The sequence below is a fragment of the Dermacentor variabilis genome, chromosome 1 (genome assembly GCF_050947875.1).
Source record: "Dermacentor variabilis isolate Ectoservices chromosome 1, ASM5094787v1, whole genome shotgun sequence".
Classification (NCBI taxonomy): Eukaryota; Metazoa; Arthropoda; class Arachnida; order Ixodida; family Ixodidae; genus Dermacentor; species Dermacentor variabilis.
In genome coordinates, this window is record NC_134568.1 from 167,129,074 (window position 1) to 167,140,197 (window position 11,124).

Below are 11,124 nucleotides of genomic sequence, written 5' to 3' on the forward strand. Positions count from 1 at the left end.
ATCGGCCCACAAACCCATATAATATACGGGGAAGGGGGAGTAACTCTCTAAGGCATTGTCTTTAAAGGTTGCGCTAGTTTCCTGCGTTGCATTCTGCTGAAATTGAAGTGTGTATTAAGTAAGCGTGTATAATTTCGCACGTACAGAATAATTGAGCATAACATTGTAACACTACATGTTAAGCCGTGCTACATACAAATTTGACGAGACCGACTTCGTTGTTACAGTTAGGACATCATCAGCGTCCCCTTTCTGAAGAGAAACGGGGGAAGAATGAATCATTGCATCAATGATTGAATGAATAAACGAATAAATGAATTCTTTTATTTAGAAAAGGGAGTACAGAAAGTCACTGGTGGGGTAGGAGGGAAGTAGGAAGGAAAGGTGTCACCCACTAAATCGCGCGAGCTAGGCCGCTGGCTACGCCGAAGTGGGCTAACGTGACTCGAGGTTTTCGAGAGTGTCATTCTGTGAAGCTTCAATTTCCATATGGCGATGTAAAAAAATATTATTGTCTCGATACAGATACGGACGCCAGTGCCATGATGATTACGAGACAGGGAGAATGTCGGCTGCGTGAATCGGGCTCAATGCGGCGCCAATAAATTCGCGCTAACACGTTCGCACTAACTACACCTCTGTTAACGTTCTACGTTCCAGTGACAAAAGCTAACCGGCGGCAAGAACAAACAGCGTACTCTGGTGTTGGGAGCACATTTGGTCATTCTCAGTTTAGACCCACAAAACCAAGAATGGAATTTGTTTTGTCAACTCTAGGTCGAGAAAGTACAAGTGTAAGCACTGTTACTGGACTAATAATACCGAAGTTGACCCGTTAGAGTGACTTATTGAAGTTACATGTCCAGCCTTCAACACTTGAGTGATGTCTTCAGCATTCGCGAACCATTTACGGTTCATCGTCGCCTCCATGTTTCACTGGCACACAGCTATATAATTGTCGCAGTCGAAATACGGCTCCTTCCGGTAATCGCGAAGAGAAGCGCACATCCTTCTTTTGCTGGCGTGTGTGCACAGAAAGGAATGCGTAATACTCCAGAAAATACACGACGTAGAGCGTGAACATCGCAAAATGGCACTGCTCCTATAACAGCGACATGCTGCCATCTTCAAGCCTTCCTGGCATGCACCTCGCCCTCGTTCGACGGCTGTAAGTTTCACAGCTGTTTCCACTTTGTCACGCAAATGAAACAAGCCGCTATAACACCGAATTAAAATTTACTGCGTAAAAGTAAGAGTGGACCGGGCACCGATGTTATTTATAGTATATTGCTCGTGCAACGTTCATTTCTATATTGTTACCTCTAGACATAAGAAAGAAACCTTGAAAACAACACAACCATTAGAATGTTATCTCCATTCAAACCTAAGAGTATCACCATTACCTTTAAGTTTGAAACGTGCACTTCTATAAACATAACCGCGACAAGAATGCAGTGCTAAATAATGGTTGGCTTGCTAAGTATGCTACTTGTGAGCTACTGCTTAGATGAGCGTTTAAGAAATTAAAGAATTTTCTCCGGAAACCGGCCAAGTACAATTTTGTACTAAGATCTCGTGGCCCATCGTGTGGAATAACCTCTAATAATAATAATCTAACAACAAGGCACATGCAAACATAGTTTGCTCAAAAGCTGAATGCAACTCATCACGGGAATCCTCAAGAAGGGCAGTGGTGCCCTGATCCGAGACAAAACCAAACTGGTGGTTTGAAATAACTGAAAATTTTTCTGAGAAGGAGGTCGTGCACTCTAACACAGGTTTTTTTTAGTATTTGAGACAAGATTAGCAGTATGGAAATTAGCCTCCAGCTTTGCCCATTGGCTTGTTTTCGAGCTTTTAATAGCGGCCTCACAATTGCCGTTTTTAATTTAGTTGGTAACGATGGATTTGAAAATGCCATTTCAGACGACCGAAGCATATAAAGCGTGACCTAGTTAATTTTAGCCAGAGTTTAAAAATACGCGAATGCCACGTAGCTGGATAGAACCAAGGTAATGTTATTTGCCGTGGCTTGGAAACACTCAAATTATTTTTTTCATTCCGCCTAATTAGATAATGTCTTAATTATTCAATGAAGTTCTCCAACACATTAATTATATGGTAGTGTCAATGAGAAAATTGTAGAGCACCATGAATAACTGCCAGTAGAGTTTTCTGCTGCTCAATACGTGTAACATAACAGTGTTTTTCCGAGCATGAAAGAAGCTCACGAATGCACGCAGAGTGCCTCGAGCGGCCAGCATGCATTTGCGGGCTTTTTTCACGCTCGGAAAAACACTCTTATGCAGCACGTATTGAGCAGCAGAAAACTGTATCGGGAGTTATTCATGGTGCTCTACAACGTTTTTTTTCTCATTGACACTTTTTCATCCAATTATAATATTTGAGAAGTTGATTGATTAATTAAGACTAATTACCTAATTACGCGGAATGAGAAAGATGATCTGAGTATTTGCAAGCGACGGCGAACAACATTACCTCGGTTCTGTCCAGCTACGTGGCATTCGCATATTTTGAAACTCAAAATTAGCTGGGACACCTTGTTTATTCGAGTTAAGCAAGACAGATTGTCGTGTAGAACTTGTGCAGTGGTGTGGGCAACAACAACAACAATATTAATAATAATAATAATATGTTTGATCGTTCTCTTGACCCGCCGTGGTTGCTCAGTGGCTATGGTGTTGGGCTGCTGAGCACGAGGTCGCGGGATCGAATCCCGGCCACGGCGGCCGCATTTCGATGGGGGCGAAATGCGAAAACACCCGTGTGCTTAGATTTAGGTGCACGTTAAAGAACCCCAGGTGGTCAAAATTTCCGGAGTCCTCCACTACGGCGTGCCTCATAATCAGAAAGTGGTTTTGGCACGTAAAACCCCAAATCTTATTATTATTATTATTATCGTTCTCTTCGCATTCTCATTGAACTTAATTTTGTTAACACCATCGGTCTGGAGCTCAATTAGTTCATCAATTAGGTAGGTGTGTATACGTGTGCTTGCTCATGATTACGAAACGCAGAACCTTTCTGCTGATTGTTAGAGTGTAACCCGTGAGTGACGCGGGCAGCGAAGTGTGCGCGCTGGCTGCGAGAAATACTTCACGAAAGATGATTCAGTAGGTGTTAAACGCAAACTCCATCGGATGAAAGCAGCAATGATATGCAGGCACAGTTAGGTATTGCATAGGAGCTTATACATGACAACTTGGAACTTGCTGCAAGTGGAAAGAGCCCTGTCGAGTAGCATGAACACAGAATCGAACGCTAAGTTAGAAGATAATTAGGATCGACATTATAGGCGCGCAATGTTTTGGGACATATGGTTATGCGAAAACTGAGGAAGGAACAATATAACATCCCGTTCTCAAAGATAGCAGAAGACCTCGTCCCCAGTAACAGGGAAGGACTCAAGAGTGACTAGTGTAAGAAAAAACCATGCATCATAAATAACTGAACTGCATGTAATTGTTACCCCAAGCGCACAATAGCGCCACAACTCCGACCACTGATTACAGGTCTCCATATGCGGGAGCTATTAAGCGTAAAGAAAATACAAGAATGACAGCACAGGGCAAGATAAGCAGGATGAAATGACTGAGATTAAGGATCACCAAGTGAGAAATATATTTGTTTTGCATGGTATATGTGTCTCTGAAACGCATAAGATAATGGTATCAAAAAGATGGCGGAACTATTGAAAGACCACAGAAGGCAGTTTCGGAAGAGAATTCCAATTCCAAAGATGACAAAATAGAACTTTCATAGTAGGATGAAGCTCAAGGAACACTGCAAGCACAAGTGGTGAAAACTAAGCTGTCATGAGGACGCCTGAGGACCTAAAACTCTGCAAAAGGTACAAAAGAGGAATGTTATCGAGGGGAAAGCCAACGCATGAAAAACTGCATGAGGCTCATAAAACGAAAGATGTTTGGGATCGACAAAGTACCAAAATTAGGAGGAATTCGACAATGGGCATAACTCCTACAATGATCAAAACAGCCGACGGAAAAGTGCTCACGAACTCAAAGAGAATACAAAAGTATTGAAGCGTGTTTTTGAAGAACTACCCAATCTGGATAATCCAAGAATACGTAAAAAATAAAAAAAGGCGTTTCCTAACGTTTGGGACCCCTGCAGATGTTCACACGGGCGGAAGTTGGGGCATTAATCAAGATAATGAAAATATGTGAAACATATGGACGTTGTGATGGGTGGCAGAAATGAACACGAGAAATGATAAAGTTCCTAGAACAGATAAACTCTCAATGAGAGCCTGGCAGAAGATCGCAAGCTATTGTAATGAACAGGGACAAGCCAGAGAATACTTCAAAAGAATGGGGAGAAAAATCTTCAAGAATGCATTTAACAGGCGACGTTGAGAATTAAACTGTGGTTGGATCAAGACGTCATACAAGAAAAAAGTTTTGGCAACAATCACGGAGATCATGCTGGGAAAAGTGATATCAGACCGTAATAGTTAAAGGGGCCCTGAACCGCCCATCGGGCTTAGTGGAATATAGTCCTGCGGTAGTACACGTTGCTGTGAACACTTCAGCCAAGTTTTGCTGTCGAACGAATTGCGCGGAGCTCGCAAGTGGATTGCGAAATCACCTTTCTCTCAAGCGCTCTCTTTTCAACAGAAGCTTGCCTCCTTACTTTCTTAAGGAAGGAAGCTTTCGCTTTATTTCGTAATAAAGCGGATTCCCATACGCGACTGCTATTGGTAGCTGCGGTCGGCTACAAAGCATAGATACCGCGGCCGCCGCGAGGTGCCGCCACGACTCCACTGGCTAGCGCACTGCGGCATGCTAAGGACAACCGTGTTTGGCTGATGTTTAGCGCGTCGCAGGCACCAAAATCGGAAGTCGTGGCGTCTATGTTAACATCCAAAATGAAATTTAAACTGCGCGCCTTCAGTGACAATTAAAAGGCGCGGCGTTGTGGGCACGCCCCAATGCGCGTACCCTTCACAGTGCAAGGCATTGAAGAAGAAAGGGGAGCACAGCGGAGACCATGTTTCATTGCGAATGAACTGCGCTTCTGCTGAGCGCACTGAAGTACTTCTTGTAGCTGAGAGTTTCTGAAATAGCCTATGTTCACTTCAAATACCTTTCTCCACTTCGATAAAAAGTGGTTCCGGGTGCCTTTGATATTTTACCTTAGATGCCTACAACAGGCGCACTCCTCTTTTACATGCTGAAAAGAATGGTTCAGGAGCAATGCGCAATTTTTCCATAATGTTTTCTTTGGTTTGATGTTGGTCTCTTATTATTCATCGGCCTGCTTTGTAGGTGAGTGCTGAGAAGGGAGAGCCGCAGGAAAACCGCTCACACCCATTTCTCCTGACACACACGCATATGCTATCGGTTACCGCTACTCAAGGTAAAGTGCACAGAAGCAAATGCAAACGACAGCAGGTGCGTCCAGGAAATCGGAAGCTTCCAAGTGATAATGGTACTCAACCAAAGCTAGATACCAAGGCCCCTTTTTAAAACACTGTGATGGATGTTATGACAGAAAATACGGCCACCCACAAGCCTGAATGGAGTCGATATAGTTCTGCGGATCAAGTGCCGCATACAAAAAAATCAAAGGGCTGAAGAGGGGTTACCAAGATTAATGTTCGGAGTAGGGAGAAAAAGTAGCGTGGTTCGGAAGAACTGAATTGAAGAGGCACGTTCATATTTAAAAAGGCGCAGTTTAACCCGAAAGGCGAAGCATCGATCGCGACAGCAAATAAGTAGACAGCTATACGAAGTAAGGATAGTAGTTTTATCTGCCGTATAAACATGTAAGCATTCGCACCCGCCGTGGTTGCTCAGTGGCTATAGTGTTGGGCTGCTGAGCACGAAGTCGCGGGATCGAATCTCGGCCACGGCGACCCCATTTCGATGGGGGCGAAATGCGAAAACACCCGTGTACTTAGATTTAGGTGCACGTTAAAGAACCCCAGATGGTCGAAATTTCCGGAGTCCTCCACTACGGCGTGCCTCATAATCAGTAAGTGGTTTTGGCACGTAAAACCCCATAATTTAATTTAACTAAATTAATAATCTTGACGCCACGCGTGCACAAGCAGACCTGAACACATCTCCCTCGACGACCGGAGAAGCTCGCTGTCTGGAGAGAGTAAATGCGGAAGCAGCAGCGAGCGAATTGACCTTCGTCTTGCCTTTCGCTTCAACGCTAACTAAGCGGCGAAAACACAGCGTACCCGAAGCTATGAGCCCTCGGCGCCCTCTGTCCCCATCGCAGATCGCTTTCAAGATAGGGCCCGTGCACCCGCATGCGGCCACGCCATAGGCAGCAATTGCCGGGGTAGACCGCCGCCCTCCTCCCCCCTGGCACCATTCGCGTGATGGGAGACGGTGCGCTTCCTCCCCGTTATCCTCCCTTGCGCGCGTAAGATTGACCCGCTATTGCCGGCTTACCCTCGCACGCTTGAACTTGCACATACAGCATACGACGCGCGGCGACGATGTTATCGCCCTTGTACTTTGCAAGGAACGTCACGGTGACCGCGACGGTGACGGTAGAAATGTGCCTGGAGTGTCCATGTAATTGCTATCGCAATAAAATGTTGTAGACAGACCAATGACGAACAATTCTGCTCTTTTCAGCTAAAAGATGTCAGCATACTATACACGAACGTCTGACAGATAGGGATTTAAAATATACATATGTATGCATACCTCATAAACTGTGGGAATCGACGAGCTGCCAGATGGACCAATGGGTTTGTGTAAAGCAAACAGTTGTGTGCTTGACGTGACACTGTATGTGATGACAGAACCAAGTGACGACGATAGCATGACGGCGACAGCCTTACATTTATTTTGTTATTCCTGGGAAGAAACTTTACGACCTGTTTGGTTACGATCTGGCTTGATTCCGAAGGCAGTATACAATACGGCACAGCGTCTTCGTAGCGTTACAGACTACGCAGAAAAGACTACGCAGCGTGTGCCGATCCCGAAGGCATCTCAGTCTAACACAGCTTCTCAAAGCGTTTGCTGCCATGAAGCCGATAGAGGAGGAACTGACACGTTCTCTCGCATAACGCAAGGGAAAGACAGCGATAATTTTCTGTGGCCGAGTCGAAATTGGCGCGCGTGAACGTGCTCAAGCGCCCGCTTCAGGTCACCTGACCCACCCGCCAGTTGTCTCACAGAGCTCGCTGGCGTTGGCACGAGATACGCATACGTGCGATCGTGGCCTAATCATTGGAGCATCGGGTTGCAGGGTTCGGAGCATTGGACACGATTTTTTTTTTTCAGAAACGAGTAGAGATAGGAACCTACCCCTTACCTACCGCAAGGTGCCTTTGACGAAGGAAAGAATTCTTCCTAAATAAAGTGGAAAAATTATAGGACAAAGCCTAATTGAAAAAAGCTTATCAAACATAGAAACGCAGGGACACAGCTCTCACGATTTATTTATTGCGCTTACTGTTGCTGTAGCTAGAGCCACCGTCGCCGTCATCGTTATAGCTTTAGTAGCTGTAAAAAGAGCTTAAATCATTAAAACCGCGTACACGTTCTATCGAAACTTGCTGTTTGGGTAAAGAGGTGCTGGAATAGAGAAAAGTGCAAGGTGAGTAGTAATGCTTTGAAAATTGAGCGCCTACTGTTAAAACAATATTATAAATGAAAACATACAAAAAAGCGCTTGCAGAAGCCGCGGTTTCGCTAGTCGCCAAAGCGAAATCATTAGCGATTGCTCGTGGGATGGATAACTGTTATAGGTTGGTCACCGGCTGCGTGTAGTAGAACAAAAGTTCTATGAGGACGACAACATGCCATAAAACGCGCTAAACTTTAGCTTCAATATCGCGCGAACAGGTGTGAGAGGCGTTTTCGCGCACTTACATAATATCTGCGGTCGGCAATGATATACATATATATTGCGGTAGCTGCACGGCAGGTGCCTACACATGCTTCCTCTCGCCGGTACGATCCTGCGTTGCGCCACTCCCATTTACAGATGCTTGAGTCCACACCGAACGTACAGCTCCAATCTTCATAAGCACTCTCCAAATACGAGGTGCGCACACATTAAACATTCAACATCCCCTATACCTTATGCCCCAGCCAGCGCATAAGTGAGCGCTTCTGGCGCTTGAATGCTTCGCGCTGATAATATCATCGCGTTTCTGTCGAGAAATGAGTCAACATAGGCTAACTATTTCCTCGCTTGTCGCTTGCGCGTTCCTATCCGTACCAAAAGGCGTTTGGCGCCACGACTGACGCACAACAGAAGAGTGTGAAGGAATTGACGCAGTTTGCCCACGTGCTAATAACCGCTTTCAGAAGCACTAAGTTAGTTTTCTGACTTTCTTATGTTTCATCACTTGAATTTAACGTATTACCATAATTACAATTAACTACGCAGCTGTTTTATCTGCAATAAATGTGTTTGCCGAAAATTACTGTGCTTGTGTTGGCAGTTGTGAGATTTCACCACCCAGGCTTCGCTTCATAGTTAGCGCAGCTTGTACCTAGTTTTGTTATCCAGTATAACATACTTTTCCAATTGTGTATAAAACCGCGGCACGTAGCTAGTGCCAATGGTGCGTCTGAAGCTAAGTAACATCCGCGTTTCAGAACATATTGCCAAGCTTTTTTCAGGCATTCGCGTGCTCTCACTTCATCACGATGCCTGCTGTGGAATCGCAAGCTCCTCCACATTATCCAAGGTACCTGACATGGACGTGCTATCACAAGCACATGAATCAAGGTTAGGGAAAAAACCACTAAAAACGTAGTTTAAATACCTCAAATTAATTCTGGCTATAATACATTAAGGCGTATCAGAAAGTCTTAGTCCCTATCTTTTTTAGCCAAATTACGGATCTAAATGCGAACTTCTCCATTTACAGCGGTGGACCTTTCTTGGAGGGGCCCGGCCTTATCTGCCAGTAGCTCCGCGCCGCGGCGCTGCTGTCAGTTGTAGAAGATGGCGGTTGTGCTTCACACTACCACGGCGTTCGAGCAACGAAGTGCGATTAGTTTTGTATGGAACAAGGGACGATTGCCCATGGAAATCCACAGGGAAATGCAGCCTAAGTATGGGGACAAAGGGGTCTCGCTTTGAAAGCCGTGAACACTTGCATGACAAGACAGCAGTCAGACGGTGTTTCCATAGTCAGCCGGACGAATTCTACCACAGGGGCATCTCAAATTTAGTGGTGTAATGGGAGAAATGAATGAACCGGTGTGAGCACCATGTGGAAAAAGAGTGTAAGGTACGTAGAATGGTACGTAGGTACTATTCTACGTAGTACGTAGAATAGTACGTATGTTCGTAAGTGCCTGTATGTACCTCATTTTGGCTAATAAAAATAGGGGCAAGGACTTGCTGATGCGCCCTCGCATAACATGAACATTCCCAGGTCTCACACATTGTAAAATGCTGCATCAAAAATGGCAGGTGGCTATATATCTCAGACTACTGCTGCGGCGAAGAAACTTTTATAACCATTTCTTGGATACAAAGCTTCCACCCCCCCCCCCCCCCCATTGCTGTTCATGACAGCTATGACGCAACCAATCGAGCTTTTAGGCCGCCAGCGCTTATATAGGAATGACATGAACGACTGCTGTGAAACAAAAGGCCATAGCACGTCGCGTACGTAACACGGACACTGCAAGCCGGGGAGTCACAAGCACCAGGTCCGAAACCGCATAATTCATTGTAATTGCGTTGCGCCGCTTTTGGATCTGATAGCCCCGAGCAGCGCCCAGCATCACCGTCAATTCCATGTGCTTACAAACGGTTTTGTGATACAGAAATCACGAGGCGTACATTTATCGCCGCCATCCCTTTAGGACCAGCACGGCTGGAGAATCATCTCAGGTCCGCTTTGCTAATGTGTTTGTCGCGTGGGAAAAGAAAATTCCCTTCTTTGTTCTTCGGAAGAACAATCTCAAATCGCTATGCCGACCGTCTTCTTGCAGGATTTACTACGATGGAATGAAATCCTGGTTGGACACCCACGCCGTCTACAAATTTAATCACGAGAATTCTGTACTTCGAGGAGGAGAAGCCACCTGCTCCCATTAATGAAAATGTCAGAGATTCATCGTGGGGCTTCTTATAAGTACATCAAGAATCTAAAAATTTTACGTGCGTGAACTTCAACGGCTCCATTCATAATGGAAGAGTTGCATCACCTAAAGCCATTTCATGCTGCTAGTTCTCTTTTTGTGATATTATTTCCCAACATGTCATGTTCAATAAATCGTGATAATTCTCATTTCAATCTCATTCCAAGTTTATACGCGTTATGAAAAAACATAAAAAGCAGTGACAGCAAAAAAACATGCAAAAAATAAAGAAAATAGAAAAACCATGGTAGGAGTGTCAAAGTTGTGGGATAACTTCCCGGTAGGTCTACTGGGATACGCTGCTGGGACATTTATTGGCGAACTCTATTGTTCAAATGCTATAAGTATGGTTGTACATGTGGTTCTGGACTTTCGCTTTATATTCGGCAAACAGCAGCGCTAACTAGACGAGGACGAAGAAAAGAGGCTCGCAACACAAGCGTTGACTCGCAACTAAATATTTATTCGAAAAAGACACGAATATGTGAACAAACGCCAACCTGGCTGCGATAAGAAAATATGGATGCGCAGCAGAAACCAGCCGGGTGGAACAAAAATTATGTCGCGTAGAATAAACATGACTGTACAGCACTTGGAGTCGCCCCCACAGTATGTGTTTCTAGCCCCTTTCGGGGGCACTCAGATAAAATTCTTTTATGATCTTCTTCATATTTTTATGCACTTCCTTCTCTGACACGGCGCGCCTGGTGATTACTGTCGGGGGCGCCAAGCAGGCCTGAGTGTCCCACCTCACACACAGTTTCTTATAATATATACAAATTTTACGGAAAATTTGGAGCCAAGGTCTATGCTATTTTGTGAAATGGCGCTGTGAAGCTGTGCAAATGCCAGAATATGATAGGTTAGGCTTGCCTTGAATGTAGCTTGGCTCAAGACATGGTCATGGTTGCTCAAATAAAGCTTTCTTGAAATGAAATCGCGATAAAAAACCTGTGTTCTTCTGTAATTATCACTGCAATAATAGCTACTCACTTATGGC

The 11,124-nt window shown here is 44.8% G+C and overlaps 1 protein-coding gene across 1 annotated transcript in view; it reads left to right on the forward strand.

Annotated features, from left to right (window-relative positions):
* The window catches only part of LOC142572455 (uncharacterized), a 40,823-nt gene extending 30,810 nt beyond the window's left edge, over positions 1-10,013 (forward strand). The window contains exon 4 of the transcript XR_012826084.1: positions 9,975-10,013. The gene's annotated coding sequence lies outside the window, so the exon portion shown is untranslated. The remainder of the gene's footprint in view (positions 1-9,974) is intronic.
* The last annotated feature ends 1,111 nt before the right edge of the window (positions 10,014-11,124 follow it).